The sequence below is a fragment of the Chiloscyllium punctatum genome, chromosome 30 (genome assembly GCF_047496795.1).
Source record: "Chiloscyllium punctatum isolate Juve2018m chromosome 30, sChiPun1.3, whole genome shotgun sequence".
NCBI lineage: Eukaryota > Metazoa > Chordata > Chondrichthyes > Orectolobiformes > Hemiscylliidae > Chiloscyllium > Chiloscyllium punctatum.
In genome coordinates, this window is record NC_092768.1 from 44,789,043 (window position 1) to 44,802,005 (window position 12,963).

Genomic DNA, 12,963 nt, shown 5'->3' on the forward strand with positions numbered 1-12,963 from the left:
TGTCTAAACATAATTTACAGTTGGTCTTCTTTCATTTGAACTTGGATTGGGTGGTCAACTTCTAACTTTTGTCTGATTTTCAAATTGTGAACATGTCCCATCTCGCCCCCAGTCGAACGAATGAACCTTTTCCAAAAGCAGCAGTGGTCCTCCTACGAAATCCTGTAGAACAGCTTGTGTATCTCCTTCCTATCCAAGGATGGAAATCTGCTGACATTTCCTGGTCTGCACCATATTTGACTCCTAGCCCATAGGCATCTAACACTGTCTTTAAAAGCAAGATTGAATCATGTTGTGAAAATTCAAAGGATCAATGGATTGTACAAGCTGGACAGCTCAGAATGTAAGATTCCATCTGAAAAGCATGGAAGCCATTCAACCCCAGTCAGGAATGAACTTCTCCCTTTAAACCTGACTGCACTGGGCACAAACCATCACTGGCAATGAAAGACAGGATCTTTCACACAGTGATGCATTTCCCCCATGCTACAATAAAGGCACAGCATTCATACCAATCAAAGTTTGTGCCCATCGAATGTGAAGTAGAGTAATCAGTCCTGTCAAATTATTTAGATTTCTCCCACAAAGGGTCATGGATCTAACAGTTAGGAAGATCTTGGTGTTTTACAATTTACTGGAACTAAAGAATAGTCAGTACTTGTTAATTGTGATCGGTTAATAGTTTAGTTGAATTCACTGATGAGGGAATTTGGTGAAATCGGTGAAATAATTACTAAAAATAGCAGATGGGAGTTCATTTCTTCTGTGTATATTATATGTCTGATCACACCTCACCAGGATTAGCTGCTTATTAAAGATTATTAGTGATTTCTAATATGAGAGAGATGACACCTTTATGTCAGATTGTTCTTGGAAAGGTATGATGTGGAATGTTATTGGGACTGTTGTGTTGAACTATCGATAATGTTTCTATTGGTGATTTACAGGCTGGTACATGCAGTAAGATTGACGCTGTCCTCAGTTATGAGTTAATGCATATAATTTGAGTCACTGCTTATATTCAGCTAATACTTAGAAATGTCAACTTCAATATAATCAAATCATGTGGACTAACCTACACCACAAAACTGAAGTGATGAAGGAACTTGGTAATAGTTAGTTTCTGACATGGAACGCCAGAGGATACTGGGCTGTGACATGAAACTATTAAAATAAACCACAAACAATGAATCATAGAATTATTCAGCGTAGGACAAGCCATTCAGCCTGCCTAATTGAAAAGCAATTGTGTTCTCGATTGTCCTGCTCCTTTCCTCTCTTCGTGTTTTCATGTTTTTATATTTTGGAGATTACAGTTAAATCTTCATCCACAATCTTAGATATGTATTAACCTCCATGTGTGTGCTTTTTCACCCAATTTGGCTATGTCCTCTTCAATTCTACTACTAACTTAATCATTGTTTGTCTGATTTTCAATTTGTGAAGTTGGCCTGTGTAGCCTCAAATGCAACTGATGAACCCTATTTCAAATACACCTCATACTAAATCATGGAGAATAGTATATGTATCTGCTTCCAGTCCAAAGATCGAAATCTGCTGACATTACCTAGTCTGGACCACATTTAACCCCAGATCATAGTAATTAAATTAGATTAGATTACTTACAGTGTGGAAACATGCCCTTTGGCCCAGCAAGTCCACACCGACCCTCCGAAGAGTAACTCACCCAGACCCATTTCCATCTGACTAACTCACCTGACACGATGGGCAATTTACCACGGCCAGTTTATCTGACCTGCACATCTGTGGGAGGAAACCCATGCAGACACAGGGAGAATGTGCAAACTCCACACAGTCAGTCACCCGAGGCTTGAATCAAACCTGGGACCCTGGTGTTGTGAGGCAGCAGTGCTAACCACTGAGTCATCGTGCCGTAATGTGGTTGATTCTTAACTGCCCTCTAAAATGGCCTACTTAGATTTATCCAAACGTAAATAAGAAAAATAAAACTAAGATTAATACTGAAAGGAGCACCCAAGATCAATTTAGTCACCAAAAACAATGAAGGATCCCCTGCCCAGTCAATTCCGCAAAGTCCTCCTCACTAACGTTCAGGGACATATGCTAAAACCAAGAGACCTATCCCACAGAGCAGTCTGAAACAGTTATATTCTCGGAAGCATTCCTTATAACCAATATTCCCAACTTGCCCATCATCATCCCCCTTTCTCACAGACAGAATCACCAGAGGTGGTATGATATACAAGCGGGATGCAGTAGTCCTGGGAGTACTCAACATTGACTGTGGACACATGAAGTCTCATGAGATCAGGGTGAACATGAACAAGGGAATGCCTGGCAGATGCAATTATCCTCCTTCAGCACACCCCTTCATGTGGAACACTATTTGCAAGATGCAAATGGATGGGGACTTCAATATTTGTCATTAATAGTGACTCAGTAGTGCTACTACACTGAACCAGCTAAGCTATGAAAGGCTTGTCTGTCAGACAGGGCAACTGGCATAAGAACCAACAAGTGAAGATGTGTTTGATTTCATCCTCACCAATCTGTCAATTGCAGGTTTATCTAATCATGACAGTACTGGTGAGAATGACCACCGTATAGTCTGTGTGGAGACAAAACTCCTTTTCTACATTTAGCACTCTCTCCTCAGTGTTATATGGCACTCTCAATATCATAGGAAGTAATACAGTTTTAGAATAGATTCAGCAGATCAAATCTAGGTACCTGTTAGATACTCAGTTATCATCTGCAGCAATTCTGAGTAAGGGTCACTGGACCCAAAAGGTTAACTCTGATTTCTCTCAACAAATGCAGCCAGACCTGCTGAACTTTTCCAGCAACTTCTGTTTTTGATCTGCAGCAGAATTGTTTTCAATTTTAACATGTCCCAGCATATCCCTCACTCCACCATTCCCACATTGCAAAAGCATTAGCGTACTTGAAAGAAAAGGGTATCCCCAGGCAACATACCTAAAATGGAGAAGGAGGTCTAAGTTGATAAAGCTATAACATGTAACCACATACATATCAACAGCAGAACAGCATGTTATAGAAAGAGCTAAGTGATCCCACAACCAAAAGATCAGATCAAACCTCCAAAGCTGACACATCTAGTTATGAATGGTGTTCATGAAATTAGCAGCTAAATACATTAGTAGTCCACAAATATCCCCATCCTCAATGATGAGAGAGACCAACACATTGGTGTAAAAGACAAGGCTGAAACATCTGTATCGATCTTCAGCCAAACTGTCAAGTGGTGACCCATTTCCATACTGCAGTGACTAACATCTCAGATACCAATCTCCATCTAATTTGATTTGTTATGAAGATGTGAGTGTAGTGTACCTTTAAAAGAGTTAAAGGCAACAGAACTACCTGACAGAACCAAGTGTTTTGAAAAACAAATGTAACATTTGGCCGAACAAGTTGATTAGCTGGTTGCCTGGAAATGACAAAACAGATTTGAATTAGGCTAATCAGTTTAAATTATACCCCGAAAAATACCAAACTCCAATCCAGTTTGAATTTAGTATATTGACAATCTTAAAAGCCAATGACACATTCCGATGCTTTGGGGGTATAAGACTGGGGAAATTGAACAATTAAGACGAGAACTGCCCAGCTACAGCATGTGAAGACCACCTGACAAACAGCTCTCTTAAAGCTCACTTATCAGTCAGTACCCTGTGAAGCAGAATCCCCAAGAAGAAAAGAATATAGGAATACACAGGGGAATGAAAGCTGCCTGGTTTTGAGATAAGAAGTTTTGTTTTGTAAATCGTAATCAAGAGTTTTATTGGACTAGTATTATAAAAGGGAAGGTAAAAGATAGGTTAGAGTAAGGAGTTGTAAATGGTTGTTAGTTAATTATTTTCTGTTGTACTTTAAGAAATAAATTAATGTTTTACTTTAACCAGTTCTTGGCTATTTGAATTTTAACAGATTACTGCATGGGATAAATCTTTTTTTGTGTTGCTGGTTTTAAATTAAGCAGGGGAGTTTACCCCGTGACCTAACAGATTCACTCCCAATGTTATCCAAGAAATAACTGAGCATACTGAATACTGTGGGCCCTGACAGCAGCACATCTGTAAAGTACTGAAGACTTGTGTGTACTAACATTAGCCCTATCAATGACATTCCAGTACAGCTGCAATACTATCACCAACTGGCAGTATGAGAAATCATCCAGCTATGTCCTATCCACAAAATGCAAATGAATAAAACCTGATCAATTATTGCCTATCAGTCTACTTTCAAACAGGAGTAAAGTGGTAGAAAGTGTCGTTTAGTTATGAGTAACCTGTTCACTGATGCTCAGTTTGGTTTCCAAGGTTAGCTCCTGACCTCATTGCAGCCTCGATTCAAACATGGACAAAAGATCTGAGTTGCAGAGGTGAGGTGAGAGCGACAGCCCTTGACATAAAGGCTGCATTTGTCCCAGTGTGACATCAAGGGACCTTAGAAAAACTGAAAGTCAATAAAGACCAAGGAATATTATCCACCGGCTGGGATCATACACAACATAATGCAATGGTTTTGTTGTTGGATGCCAAAACCAGGAGATTTCCAGAAGAATTCCTCAGGATAGTGCCCTAGGCACAAGCTACTTAAGCTGCTTTATCAATGACCTTCCCTCCTGTCAGAAATAGGACAATCTCTGATAATTGCACAGTTTTTAGTTCTATTTTTATCTTCTCAGGTATCAAAGCAGTTCATGTCTGCACATGTCAAAGCCATGACAGCCTTCAGGCTTGGATTGTTAAGTGTCAAGTAACAGTTATGTCACACAGGCATCAAATAACTATTATATCCCAAATGGGAGCATCTGAGAAGCTACCCTTGACAGCGTTATCATTACTGCATCATCTATTATCAACACCCTTGGGCTTACTATCAGTCAGAAATTGAACTGAAGCAATTACATGCTGTGGCGATATTGACACACTTGGAATTCTGCACCAAACAACATGCCTCATAGCTTCCTAAAGCCTGTCCATCATCTACAATGCGTAAGTCAGGTTATAGTAACATTTTCTCCACTTGCCTGAATGAGGGCAGCATTTGAACTCTTGAGCAACTTGATGTCATTGAAGACAAATCTAGCTTGATTTGCACCTCAACCACGATGGTAGAAATGTAGTCCCTCCACCTTTGACACACAATGACAGCTGAGTGTACTGCAGCAATTGAGCAGGAGTTCTCCGATACACCTTCCAAACCCATGATATCTACCATGTAGAAGAACAAGACCAGTGATAGACAGGAATAACACCAACAATTGCCACTGCAAAACATACCTGACTTAAGACACTTGTTCACTGTCACTGGGTCAAATTCTTGGGATCCCCTGCTGTACTACACCCACAGTTCAGAAAGGTGGCTCTCTACCATTGCCTGAGGTAATTAGGGATGGATAATAATCGCTAGTGCGACCCATCCAGTGAGCGAATAAAATAACAAAATGCTGTGTTAGTTAGGTCCTCCAGGCAACCTTATTGAAACCGATTCTTAGAATACTTGTCAGGATAGGTGCAGTAAAGCTGTTTACCTTTCTGGGTGAATCTTGGGCCAGAGGGCATCATCTCAGAAAAAGGGGTCATACATTTAAGACAGAGATGAGGGCCATTAAATTGTGGAATTCATTATCATAAAGGGCTCTTGAGGCTGGGTCACTAAGTGTATTCAGTGCTGAGATAGACAGATTTTTAACTGGTAAGAGTATCAAGAGTGATGGGGAAAAGACAGGAAAATGGAATTAAGGAAGTAAGATTAGCCACAATCTCATTGAATCACGGAGCAGATTCAATGAGCTCATACATCTTACGATTTTACAGTAAAGTGGCAGTTGGAGTTCAGTTTGGATCAGTGTGAGGTGTTGCACTTTGGTAAAACAAACAAGGGCAGGACTTATACAATGAATAGCAGGGCCTTTGTAGTGTTGTAGAACAGAGACAGCCAGGGGTTCAGGTACATAACTCTTTGAGGTTTGTGTCACATATAGACAGGACGGTTAAGAAGGCATTTAGTTCGCTTGCCTTTATTGCTCAGACCTTTGAGTGTAGGAGTTGGGATGATAGGTTGAGGATGTACAGGATGTTGGTGAGGCCTCTTCTGGGGTACTGTGCCCAGTTCTGGTCACCCTTTTATTGGAAGGATATTATTAAGCTAGAGAGGGTTCAGGAGAGATTTACCAGGATGTTGCTGGGAATGGAGGATTTGGGTTACAAGTAGACGCTGGATAGGCTGGGACTTTTTCACTGGAGCATAGGAGGTTGAGAGGTGACCTTGTAGAGTTTATAAAATTATGAGGGGTACAGATAAGGTTAATGGGAGGTGTCTTTTCCCTAGGATGGGGGATTTCAAGAGTAGGAGCATAATTTTAAGGTGAGAAGACATTTAAAAAGGACACAAGAGGCAACATTTTTACACAGAGAGTGGTGCATGCGTGGAATGAATTCTAGAGGAAGTGATGGTTGTGGATACAGTTACAACATTTAAAAGACATTTGGATAGGTACATGAATACAAGAGGTTTAGAGGGATATGGGCCAGGAGCAGGCAGTGTGGGAGTAGTTTAGTTTGGGATTATGATAGGCCTGGACTGGTTGGACTGAAGGATCTGTTTCCATGCTGTATGACCCTATGACTATGACTACTACTCTAAGGCATCACTAGCTTTCCATAGAATATTGTTTCTAGAAGTTTCTAGCAAGCATATTAATCTGTCCAACCTGTAATTGTCCTCCACTATTTTGAAAGGGGGTGTAACATTTGATATCCTCCAGTTCTTTGGCACCATGACTTTCTCAGGTCTGTTTAGGGTATGAGACACTGACTCAGGAATTAGTATAATATGGGAATCTGACTCAGAAGGGTTGTTTATTCACTCGTGGGGCGAGCGTCACTGGCTGGCCCGCATTTATTGCCCGTCTCTCATTGCCCTTCGAGAAGGCGAGCTGCCTTTTGAACTGCTGCAGTCTCTGTACTGTAGTTAGACACACAATGTCATTAGGGAGGGAAGTCCAGGAATTCAACTCAGTGACACTGAAGTAATGGTGGTACATTCCCAAGTCAGGATGATGGGTATCTGAGATGAACTTCCAGGCTATCGTGTTCCCATGTGTCTGCTGCCCTTGTTTTTCTAGATGAAAGTGGATGTGTGTTTGGAAGGTTCTGTCTGAGGACATTTGATGAATTCTTGTAGTACAACTTGTAGATCGTACACACTGCCACGACTGAGTGTCAGTGGTGGACGGGGACAAGGCTTGTTGATGTAGTGTCATTCAAATGGGCTGCTTCGTCATGGATGGAGTCAAGCCTCTTGAGTTGTGGAGCAGCACTGATTCAGGCAAGTGGGGAGTATTCCATCACACTGCTGACTTGTGCCTTGTAGATGGTGGACCGGTTTTGGGGAGTTACTCACCGCAGTATTCCTAGCCTCTGACTTGCTATGACCCAGGTATATCCTCTTCTTGTGTATAGGATGCAAAAAGGATCCTGAGCAATGTTCCACATTGTCGAGTAGATGTCAATGTTGTATATGTACTGGAACAGCTTGGCTAGTGGAGCAGAAAGTTCTGGAGCACAAGCCTTCAGTAATATTGCTGGAATACTGTCAGGGCCTGTAGCCTGTGCAGTGTCCAATGCCACCAACCATTTCATGGTATTATGTGGAGTGAATTGAAGTGGCTGAAGGCTGGCATCTATGATATTGGGGACCACTGGAGAAGACCATGATGGATCATGCATTTCGCAATTCTGACTGAAGACTGCTGCAGCTGCTTTGGCCCTTTCTTATGCACTGATGTGCTGGGTTCCTCCATCATTCAGGACAGGGATATTTGTGGAGCGTCTTCTTCCCATGACTAGATGTGGCCGGAATGCAGATCTCAGATCTGATCTGATGGTTGTGAAATCATTTAGCTCTATGATTCTCTGCTTGTACTGTTTGGTATGCAAGTAGTCCTGTTTGATAGCTTCACCAGGTTGATACCTCATTTTTAGGTATACCTGGTGCTGATCCTGGCATGCCCTACTATATTCTCTGCTGAGCAAGTGTTGATCCTCTGGCTTGATGGTAATGGTTGACTGGGGCATATGCTGGACCATGAGGTTACAGATTGCACTGAAGTACAATTCTGCTGCTCTTGATGGCCCACAGCATCTCATGGATGCTGTTCAAAGTCTGTCCTATTTAAACCGGTGATAGTGCCACACAACAAGATGGAGGGTATTCTCAATGTGAAGGTAAGACTTTGTCTCCACAAGGACTGTGCGGTAGTTGCTCTTAATGATACTGTCATGGTCAGATGAATCTGCAGCAGGCAGATTGGAAAGAATGAGCTCAAGTATGTTCTTCCCCCTTGTTGGTTCCCTCACTATGTGCCTCAGATCCAGCCTAGCAGCTACGTCTTTTAGGACCCGACCAGCTCAATTAGTGGTACTGCTGCCAAGCCACTCCTCATGGTGGGCATTGAAATTACCCATCCACAATATATTCTGTACCCTTGCAATCCTCAGGCTTCGTCCAAGTGTTGTTCAATATGTCGGAGTAGTGATTCATCAACCAAGAGAGGATGGTCTGTGATAATCAGCAGGAGGTTTCCTTGCCCAAGTTTAACCTGAAGCCATGAGACTTCATGGAGTCTGGAGTCAGCGTAGAGAATTCCCAGAGCAACTCCCTCCTGACTGAACCACCACCTCTGCTGGGTACATCTTGCCTATGAGACTGTAAGGCATGATTCTATGAGTATGATTGTGTCAACTGTTGCTCAGCTTGTCCGTGAGACAGCTGTCCCCAATTTTGGCGAAACCTCAAATATTATTAAAGAGGATTTTACAGGATCAATAAGGCTGTTCTGCTGTTGTCCACAATCCACTGGCACCAGCTGGACACACCCCTCACCCACAGATCCACATCTAGCATCTTCGGCAACCCATCACAACGATCTTGGTACCTTACTGATCCACTGGCAGGACAATCAGGAAGCACAACCTCATCTTGCAGGCTGCACAGGCCAACAGCATGGAAAGGTTGCAGCAAGGACACTTTCCCACACTCGTGGACAGACACCTGGCACACAGATTGGACTGCGCTGTATCTCAGGGCTGCTCACTGCTTACTCTTGCAGTAGTCCTCCAATAAGATGAGGGGTTTGGGGTGGGTAGAGGACTGACGTTGTAGCAGCAAATACATGCAGCAGGCATTTGCAAAGCCCTTGTCCATTTGATTTGCAATCATTTCATCTCCCATTTAGCATGCACACAGAGTGAAGATGCTTGGGGGTCAGACCCTGGTTAAAGCTGATTTGCAACATACTGCTGACGCTTACACATTGAACTTGGGGCACCTCAGTAATGTGGAAGTGAGAGCAGTGATGTTATAAAGACCAATGCTGGCTGAAGAGGAACCCACAATTTATGTGATTTCCCAGGGTCCACCTACACAACACTGTTTCATCATCTGCTATGTAAGTGTAATGGTGTTCTGTACTGAATGGAGTGTGATGTAGTCTGGGGTAGAAAGGGAGTCAGAGCACTGCAGGGACTCCCTTCCCGATGATGTTGGGTGGTCACCCCAGCTGGAGCAGCACCTTCAGGAGCTGCATCTTCTGAGCCTGAATGTGGGTGGATAAGGAGAGATGGCCCTCATGATCAGGATGTAGCATCTCAGTGTGTGTGTGGGGAAGTGTGCTCAGCCCTGACCTGCAGAGTATGCCACTGATAACTGTCCTGAGCTTGAAGAACTTTGATCACTCTGTTCTCAAGATAGATCGATTCCATTGACAGTGATGGGTTTTCCACTGGTGGGATGTTGGTCACTGTGGCTGCCTTTCTAAGGTGCAGGATGCTGGAATATAACAAGCCCAGCAACAGCAGTAGGCAACACGGAGGGTGAGGAACATCCAGCTGAGAGAGAGGTTGACAGCCATATGAACCCTCAGTGTGTGTGGGCTGTGTAGGCGGCCCAGAGTTTCCTAGTTGTAACTCCATTTCTGAGGGTCAGCATGGTGCAGTGTTAGCACAGGCTGTCTGTGTCCCTGGGCATGGTGACAGATGCTAGAGCAGGATCTGAGAGCTACAGGAGCGGGAGACCATCCTCTCCTGGGGTCTGTGAAGGTCACTGTAGCTCTGACCTCCTCTGTTATTGTCTCAATATGGAATGTGATGGGTGATCTGTGAGGAATCTCTCAGTCATGCAGCCACACCAGGACAGTGACCATTGCCATCTGTGTATGATCACTGTGGTTCATTTCATCCAATCCCACCATGAGGAGGTCAGGCAGTCAGACTCAGGATCGTAGCTGGGTTCCCCAGGTGGAGGGACACACATGGCACTGACTGTCTACCAACACATTATTGTGGTTTTCATCAGTCGGGAGGATCTCCATTTCATTAATATCCTGGTGATCTATGATCACTGTCACCACTTCCTGGAGGAATGTGCCCCTATCCTGACAACTGCCACAACTCCACCCTGAAGCACTCTCATGTGTTCGGTGTTTTTGACGGTCCAGATGCTGTACAAGGCTGGTTCTTGGGAGACCAGGGCTACCCACTGCCACCATGGCTCATTGCACCATGACACAGCTCCCTGACTGATACACTGCTTGGGTTTGATGGCAGGGCTGTGGTGGAGGAGATGATGGGGCAGGTGCAGGTGTACCTCCCATGGCCTGGACAGTTCTGAGGGGGCCCTCCACCTGGTCAAAGTTTGCCCCACCTTTCTAGGTTTGCTGGACTCTGCCCACTCAGAACAGGCATGAGGTGATGTACTTGTTGCTGAGGATCTGGGGAAATGAGAGCAGCCTTCTGAGGAAGACATTGGGAAGGAAGGAGCAGCCCTTGTCAGTGAGAAAGCTCAGCTGGGACTGGGACTATCAATCAGACAGGACCTGATTAACACCATCTTCCATGGGTTTTGTTTGTGTTCCCATTTGCTTTCTGTAAAGGAAAGCTCATGATGAATTTATTGGATGCTCTCCTCCTGGATATGGCATGCTGTAGGTTTTCAGTGAGCACTGGGGAAAGGAAAGCACTGACTTCGAGACTGTTCTGACAGAATGTAACTACAGACAGGCAAACTGTGCAGTTGAACAGTGACAAGGCTGGGAGAGTGGGGTTGTATATGTGAGGGAGTGTCAGCCATGTCGGCTACGTACTGTGGGCAGTGTGGCTTCACAACTGCTGTGCCATGACATTACCAGTGAGGAGTAATGCCAGATTGTCAGACTTGTCCAGTGCACCACAGCCTTTCAAAGAGGGCACAGGTGCAAGGGATGCCAGTCTTTTAGTGGATACCCGCTGAGTAACAAGTTCTTCTGGGAATGTGAAAAACTCTTGAAAAAAACCTCAACACAACTGGGACATAGCCAAATACATATCAGACTCAGCCCCGCAGTCTTTAATCCGCCTCTGAAGACGACTTTTCCTCTTTTGAGTGATTTGCAAAGAGACTGTCACACAGAGGAAAGGTGAAGTGAATAGGGTTTTTTTTTTACTATACATCCAAAAGGGAGAGGAAGAAAGATGGATGTTCTCTCTCTGCAGGCTCACTATTTCTCTTGTATTGCCAAATTTACGGCTTGAAGCAATCAGGCGATTATGACAATCCTGAGCTCTCCTGATCCCACAACAACTGGTAATGATTTGTATGGAATCCCCAGTGTTGCAATAAGGTATATATATAACTCACAGTATGCTCCCTAACAACTTGTTTTTAAAACTGAAAACATTTTGTTATAGTTTCCCAGATGTAAATTATTACCTTCTCCAATTTCTAGTCCACAGTCCAAACTAAAAGTGTTTTTTTTTACATTGGAATTCTGTACCCCAGAGAGCAGTATTGACTTGGTCATTGAATATATTCAAGACTGACCTTGACAGATCTTTGACTGACAAGGGAGCCAAAGGAACAGGCAGGAAAGTGGAGTTAAGGCCACAATCAGACTAGCTATGATGTGATTGAATGACACCACAGGCTTGATGGGCAAAATAGGCAAAATGAGAACTGCAGATGCTGGAGATTAGAGTCCAGAGTGTGGTGCTGGAAAAGCACGGCAGGTCAGGCAGCATTCAAGGAAGAGGAGAATCAACATTTTGGCCAAAAGCCCTTCATCAGGATGGGCCAAATAGTCTACACCTCCTATTTCTTCTGATCTTCACAGATAATAAATAATGTTTGTTGTATCGTAAAAAAACGTACTGGTTAAGTTCTGTAAAGCAAGCACACACAATGATGAGATAATGACCAGTGAATCTGTGTTCGTGAAGTTAGTTGGGAGATCAATGCTTGTCAGGCCACAAAGGAATTTTTGGTATCCTCTTGAAAAAGCAGGTTTGGCCTCATTAATCTCATTCTAAAGACAGTATCTTTGGCTCAGTGCTACATGGATTTTATTCAATATTGTCCATCAGGCAAATATCAAACTCAACTCTGGTATTGCGCTTGAAGAACCCATGACTTTCATTTTCAGAAGTGAGACTGTCACTGACTGATCCACAATTACAACTGAGGTTTGGTTTGCTATTGTCCAGACAACCTGCATTAAGTACATCTTTTGAAACCTTGCATGACTCCTGATTCCCGCATTAATATTATTGTTTGACTGGACCTTCCCATTCATAATTCATCAAATACTCTTCAGTCAATCCTTAGGCCTTTGTCAGATTATGTACTCCATCGCACATTTACAAGGAGAGGTTAACTCAAAATATTGAAGCAAGCAAATAAAACTGAGAAGTGAGTCTCAGCTGCTCGACGCGGTGATGTCCTGGTTTCATGTTTCCATTCCTTTATTGTGGATGTGGTTTTCAACTCCTTCCTTTTTCACAGTTCCTAATCACAAGAACCCGAATATCTCGAACTGCAATTTCACACCAACTCCTGCCTGTCAACTAGTGACACAGCCCAGGGGCAGATTGCCATTGGATAGAGCCCCATCTGTTTTCTAATCAGCTCACTCAGAGA